We start from the raw sequence: 6,345 nt of genomic DNA on the forward strand, positions 1-6,345 counted from the left end.
CTGAGCTAGGGCCAGGCCCCCATTATGCATCTTTAACATACAAATGTATGGCTTTCCCCTGTCATGTTTTCTAGCTTTTCTCCTTGCCCACTCTTCATTGTCTAATCCTCAGGTTCATGCTTTCCTTTCACTTATGTTATACCTTTCTATAACTTATTTTGAGTTCTTATACTAGGGATACTATATGATATTTACACATGTGTGTCTATTTTATATCATTTATGAGTATACCTTCAAGTGGCATCCACTTAAATATAAAGGCTTCAAGTTGATCATTCTTTATAGCTGAGTAATGCTTTATTCTACAAAAAGACTACATATTTTTCATCCATTCCTCAGGTGATGGGCATCGTGGTTGCTTCCAAGATTTAGCTATCACAAATTGTGCTGCTATAAGCATACATACACATATGCTAATAAGAGATGAAGTTTTCAATTTCACTGGGAAAATTCCCAGTATGGGGATAGCTGGTTTGAATGTGATTTCCAATGCTAGTTTTTTGAGGAGTCTCCACACTGATTTCCATAATGGTTGCACCAGTCTACATTCCCACCAGCAGTGGAGAATGGTTTCTTTTTTCCTCCAGTCTCTCCAAAATTTGTTGTTGGTTGATTTCTTTAAGATAGCCATTCTTTCTGGGGTTAGATGGTATCTCAGTGTTGTTTTAATGTGCATTTCATGGATGGCTAGTGATGTGGAGCATTTTTTCATATATATATTTGCTTCTTTAATTTTGTCATCTGAGAAAAGTGTATTCATCTCAGATGGTCTTTTCTGGATTAGGTCTTTAAATTTTGGAGCTCTAATGTTTTTTAGTTCTTTATAATTTCTAGAGAGCAGACTTTGTCTGAGTGCTTATTAGTAAAGATTTTTTTCCAAACTTTTGGGGTGACTTTTCACTTTGTTGCTAATTTATTTTTATGTGCAAAAAACTTCTTAATAAGAGGAGGTCCTCGTTGTTAATTCTCTCAAGTATTACCCATGTGATTTGATTTTTGTTCATGAAGTCTTTCCTATCCCTATGTCTTCAAGAGTTCCTCCTACTTTCTCTTCCAGAAGACTTAGTGTTTCTGATTTAATGTTTAGAACTTTAATCCACTTTGACTTTAGCTTAGTCCATGGTGATAGACCAGGTTCAAGTTTTAATTTTCGGCACATAGAGAGCCAGTTTTTCCAGTACCATTTGTTAAAGAGGCTATGTTTCTTCCAGTAAATATGTTTGGCCTCTTTTTTGAAGATCCGGTGACTGAGTGTGGTTGTAGAGGCCTCTGCATCTTCTAATCTCTTCCATTGATCCTCACATCTATTTTGTTGCCAGTAAAATCCTGATTTTATCACAGTAGCTTTTAGCCTAACTTCATGTCAGGAATTGCAAAGCCACTTGCCTTTTCTTTGTTGCCAAAGATCACCTTTGCCATTCTAGGTCTTTTCTGGTTCCAAATAAATTGTAGAAATGATTTCTCTAGGTCTGTGAGGTATGTCAGTAGTAGTTTCTTAGGGATTGCATTGAATCTGTACAGCAATTTTGGGAGTATGGCCACCTTCACATGGTTCTTTCTATCTAGGAGCAGGGCATATTTTTTCATTTTCTGAAATCCTCCAGGATCTCTTTTTTTCAGAGTAGTGTAATTTTCCTTGAAAAGATCTTTGACTTCTCTAGTTAGATGAATGCAAAGGCATTTCAATTTCCTTAGTGCTATTGTAAACGTTTTTGTTTCCCTAATTTCCCATTCAGTGCGTTTGTTATCTGTGTAGAGGAATGCTATTGACTTTTGGGTATTGACTTTGTATCCTGCTATGCTACTGAATTTGCGTATCAATTTTATTAGCTTCTTGGTGGAGTGTTTTTGGTCTTCCAAGTAAAGTCTGATGTCATCTGCAGATAATGATAATTTAACTTCTTCTTTACCTATTCTTATTCATTTTATTGTTCTGTCTTGTCTAATAGCTCTAGTTAATGATTGCAGAACTATATTGAACAGGAGTCGTGCTAGTGGACATCCTTGTCTTGTACCAGACTAAGAGTAAAAGATTTCAGTATTTCTCCATTTAGAATTATATTAGGCAGTGGGTTTTCATAAATGGCTTTTATGAGATTTAAGTAGAGGCCATCTATTCCAATTTTTCTGTCAGACTTTGAACATGAATGAGTGTTGAACTTTGTCAAAAGTCTTTCCTGTATCAATTGAGATGATCATGTGGTTTTTAGATTTTGCTCTATTGATATAGTGTATTACATTTATAGATTTGCATTTAATGGACCATCCTTGCATCCCTGGGATGAATTCTAACTGGTCATGGTGTATAATCTTTTTGATGATTTGCTTTATTCTATTTGGTAGGATTTTATTGAGCATTTTTGCATCTATGTTCATTAGGGAGATGGGCCTGTAGTTCTCATTGTGATTTGCTTCTTTCTCTGGTTTTGTTATTAGTATAATTCTTGCCTCCCAGAATGATTTTGGGAAGATTTCTTCCTTTCAATTCATTGAAGAGTTTGAGGAGTCTTGGGATTATATCCTCCTTGAATTTCTTGTAGAATTCAGCTGTGAATCCTTCAGGGCCTGGAATTTTCTTTGGCGGTAGGTTTTTTTTTTATTACATTTCATATTTCATTGACTGTTATTGAGTTATTGAGAGTTGTTATATCTTGTTGATTAAGGTTTGGTAATTGGTACTTTTCTAGGAATCTGTCCATTTCTTTTGTGTCTTCTATTGTGTGAGAGTAAAGGTTGTCAAAGTAGCTATTGGCAATCATCTGAATTTCCACTGGGTCTGTGGAAGTTACACCCTTTTCATTCCTTATTTCTTGTAGTTGAATTTTTTATTTTCTCTTTTTGATGAGTTTAGGGAGAGGCTTATCAATTTTTTTAATCTTTCAAGGAATCAGCTTTTAGATTCGTTAATTCTTTGAACTGTTTTCTTTGTCTCAATTGAATTAATTTCTGCTCTAATCTTTATGATTTCTTCCTGTCTTTGGGCTCTGGGTTTGGTTTGTTCTTCCTTTTCTAGTTGTTGGAGGTGCAGCATTAGGGTGTTTTTTTGTTCCTGTTCTGTTTTCCAAACGAGTGAGTTCACAGCTATGAATTTTCTTCTGACAGTTGTTTTCACCGCATCCCATAAGTTCTTATAAGTTGTGCTTGAATTTTCAAAGAATTGTAGATATTGTTGAATTTCTTGTTTAATTTCATCTGTGACCTTTTGGTTGCTGAGTAGATTGTTGTTTAATTTCCATGAATTTAGGGGATTTTCCTGTTTTCTTTTCTCACTTATTTCCAGTTTCATTGCACTGTGGTCAGATGATATACATAGGATAATTTCTGTTTTCTTGCAAATACTTAAGCATGACCCATGGAGTAGTATGTACTCTATTTTAGAAAATGACCCATGTACAGATGAAAAAAAATGTACATTCAGCTTTCGTTGGGTGGAACACTTTGCACATGTCCATTAAGTCCCTTTGTTCCAGGCTCTGGTTCAATTGTGCTAATTCTATGCTAATTTTTGGTCTGGTTGACCTATCTTTTTGGGATAAGGGGGTGTTAAAATCTCTTCTTAAGACCGTTGTACTGGATATTGGATTTTCCATATCTATTAAGATTTGTCTTATATAGTTGGGTGTTTCCTTGTTTGGTGTGTGTACATTTATGAGTGCTACCTCTTCCTCTTGATTTTTCCCCTAACCAGTACATATTGGACTTCTTCATTTCATTTGATCATTCTTGGTTTGAAGTTGAGACTGTCTGAGAACAGGATTGCTATCCCTGCTTTTTTCTGAGATGCTGGGGCATGTAGTATTTTTTCCATCTTTGACTTTCAGCCTATTAATTTCTTTTTGAGTTAAGTGTGTTTCTTGTATAGAGTATATTGTTGGATTTTGTTTCCTAATCCATTGTGCCAGTGTATTTCTTTTAATTGGTGAATTGAGTCCACTTACATTGATGGTTGTAATTGAGATGTATTGATTTATGATTGACATGTTGTTTACCTGCTGTTGTTTTCTCTTTTTTCTCCTGTGTGTAATTGTTTGCCCTATTTAGTGGATTTCTTCTCTTCTTGTTTGTGGAGTTCTGATCATTTTGTTCCCTCTCTAGAACATCTTTCAGTATTCTGTGTAGGGTTGGCTTTGTCATCATGAAATTCTTTAGTTGTTCTTTGTCGTGCAAGTATTTCACTTCTCCATTAAATTTGAAAGAGAGTTTTGCAGGTTATAGTGGTCTTGGCAGGAATTTCTTTTCATAGAGGACTTGAAGTACTCTACTCCGTCCTCTTCTTGCCTTCATGGTTTGTGAAGAGAAATCTGCCATTATTGTGATGCATTTTCCTTTAAATGTGATATGTTTCTTTTATCTAGTGTCTTTCAGTATATTGTTCTTGTGCTGGATTTCTGGAATCTTGACCACTGTATGTCTCAGTGTGTTTTTAATTGGGTTGTAATAATTTGGAGTTCTGTATGCTTCATTTTTCTGAATATCAGGTTGTTTCCTTATATTTGGGAAGTTTTCTACTATTACTTCTACCCATGTTCTTTTTATATCATTTATATTGACTCTTTCTTTCTCATTGATTCCTATTAGTCTGACATTGTTCATCTTTGAATCATCTTGCAGTTTACGTATTATTTTTTCCTCCATCCTAGTTGTTTTTAAGAAATCTTTTCTTACCTTTTCGCTAGCTGTCATAGCATCTTCAAGATCTGAAACTCTGCCTTCACTTTCACTCAAACGTTTTTCCAAGCTTGTGATTGAAATTTTAAGTTCTTCTATATCTCTTTGACTCTGCTTCACGTGATCTATTTCTTTCCTGTATTGCTCATTCAAGGAATCTTTCACTTCTGTATTCTCCTCTATTTTTTTTTATCAGTGTCTTCTTGAGAAGCAGTTTAAGTCTTTTTCTTCAGAGATTGTTTCCGATCTGTTTTCCTCTATGTTTCTGATTTTGATTCTTTACTTCTGACCCTATTAAGTCAGAGACTTAATTAAGCAGAACTTCTCACTCACTCAGTGCTCTTGGTTGGGGGGCTCCCTAGAGGTTCAGAGGGTGGGGCAGTGGGCCTCACTCACGCAGCGTGTCTGGGTTTTGGTCCTGAGAGTTCCTGTGGGCACATGGGAGCTGGAAGCTCTCTCACACACTGCTGCCTTCCAGATTTGGAAGTCGTTACACATAGTATGAAGAGAAAGTTGCTAGCCTGTTTTGGAGTGGGCCATCAATGAGGACAAAGTCTGGGAACCTAGCTTTTTGTCAAATTCTTGGGTTTTATCTGGTAGGGTAAGATGAGAGTAATTCCTGATGTCGTTATTGATAAAATCCGGACATGCCAAAGACCCACAAATGTATATCAATTATAGGCATATGTGATCTTGTGCTTTTTAGAAGATGTTCACACAGGACCTAGCTACCTTACTGCATCCTTTATACCAGATGGTACAAAAAGCTGCAACATGGAATTGTACAGATGAAGTAGAAGCTGGTTTTTATGGGTCAAAGAGGGGAGTCATGCAGGTACAGGCCCTCTAAGATGTTGGTCCTACCCTGACATTTACCCTCACAGTGAAAGTAGATGATGTTGGCTTTGGCTGGAGCCTATGGCAAGAGCAGTCAAAGCAGAAGCACCTTATTGAAGTTTGGTCACAGTATGAAGAAAGTAAAAAAGCTGGTGTGCTCTGACTGAGAAATAACAGTGGTGTATGTTGCTTTTTGTGTATGTATGTGAAAGTATTACAGGGCAGTAGACAGTGGAAGCACAGAATAGATACCCAATTGAGGACTGGGTTTTTACATGGACATCCTGTCCTAAAAGTGGAATAGCTCAGACTTCCACCTTCATCTAGTAGGGGATGTACTTACATCAGAGGACCATCTTTTCATGTAGCCCATTGTCAGCTGAACTAGCAATGGTATTGAGACCAGTAATGTATATGGTGCAGGAAATTGTAGGATGATAAATTATAGGTTATGACACATAGACCCTATGCAGAAGGAAAAGAGGCACCTCTGGCTGATGTTTGCATACCAGTGGGTCTATCTGTGGTACAATTTCACAATGAATAGCAAACCACAATGAATGTCCAGCCCCTCATGAAAATTGTCTGGTTTGAAACTGAATTGGGTAGGTTGAGCCAATGGGCAGAGTTGCAGGAAGTATGGCTACTTGTGTTGCAGAATGAAGACCACCCCCCACATGTTTCCACAGACAGTTGGGCTGTACTTACAGAGCTGATTCTCTGGCTACCAGTATGAGTTGCCCAGAATTGGCAGATAGGGCACTAACCTTTGTGGAGCTCTGACCTATGGTGTGACTTATGGGAGTGTGGTCAAACAACTAATCATGTAATATATCATAT

The sequence above is a fragment of the Octodon degus genome, unplaced genomic scaffold, assembly GCF_000260255.1.
Source record: "Octodon degus isolate 3935 unplaced genomic scaffold, OctDeg1.0 scaffold00301, whole genome shotgun sequence".
NCBI lineage: Eukaryota > Metazoa > Chordata > Mammalia > Rodentia > Octodontidae > Octodon > Octodon degus.